The 825-nt window shown below is 79.8% G+C and overlaps 1 protein-coding gene across 1 annotated transcript in view; it reads left to right on the top strand.

The window, feature by feature from the left end:
- AURANDRAFT_65727 (hypothetical protein) overlaps nucleotides 1–825 on the top strand; it is a gene marked incomplete at both ends in the record, with an annotated part of 5,345 nt that overhangs the window by 2,346 nt on the left and 2,174 nt on the right. The gene's annotated exons all lie outside the window — the stretch shown is intronic.

Here is an 825-nt window from a genome sequence, read left to right as displayed (position 1 = left end):
TCGTCGAGCGACGCGGGCGACGCCGCGCGGCGCGGCGACGGCCGGCGCACGCGCTTGGGCGAGAAGTTGAAGAAGGTCGGCGTCCCCGGCGCGAGCGGCGGCGGGCTCGGCGCCGGCGGCGCCGGCGGGGGCGACGGCGCCATGGGCGACGGCTCCTGCCGGCGGGCGCCGATGCCGCGCCGCGGCGAGAAGCCGCGCAGCCAGCTCGGCGGCGGCGGCGACGTCGGCGGCGCCGCGGCGCCCGCGTCCCGGGGCGCGTCGCCCTCCTTCCGCGCGGGCCGCGCCGGCGACAGGGAGAAGCGCCAGGGCTTCTTCGCCGGGGCGGGGGCGGCGCCGTCGAGGTCGAGCCGCCGCGGCGCCAACTCCACGTCGGCCTTTGCCTCGTCGAACGCCTCGCGCTCGGCGGGCGCCGGGGACGCGAACAAGGGGTTCTTCTTGACCTGGCGCCGCGGCGAGAAGGCGGGCGCCTCGGCGTAGCCCTTGCCGGGGCACAGTCGCCTGCGCGCGAGGCAGCAGAGGCCGAGGACGAGGGCGAGCGACGCGACGGACGCGGCCGCCGCGACGGTCGTCGCGTCGTCGCCGCCGGCGCCCGACGACTTCTTCGGCGTCGGCGTCGGCGCGGCGGACGGCGCGAAGGACGGCGCGAAGGACGGCGCGGGCGTGTAGGACACGGCGACGTCGACGGCGGCGGCCGCGCACGCGCCGTCGCCGCACGCGACCGACAAGGTAAACGGGTCGTCGGTCCCGGGGAACGTCCGCGAGAAGGCGCCGTCGTTGCCCACGGTCCGCGACTCGACGACGGCGCCGTCGGGGCCCGCGAGGACG

This window comes from Aureococcus anophagefferens, assembly GCF_000186865.1.
Source record: "Aureococcus anophagefferens unplaced genomic scaffold AURANscaffold_16, whole genome shotgun sequence".
Taxonomy (NCBI): domain Eukaryota; class Pelagophyceae; order Pelagomonadales; family Pelagomonadaceae; genus Aureococcus; species Aureococcus anophagefferens.
This window is presented reverse-complemented; position numbering and strand designations above follow the sequence as displayed.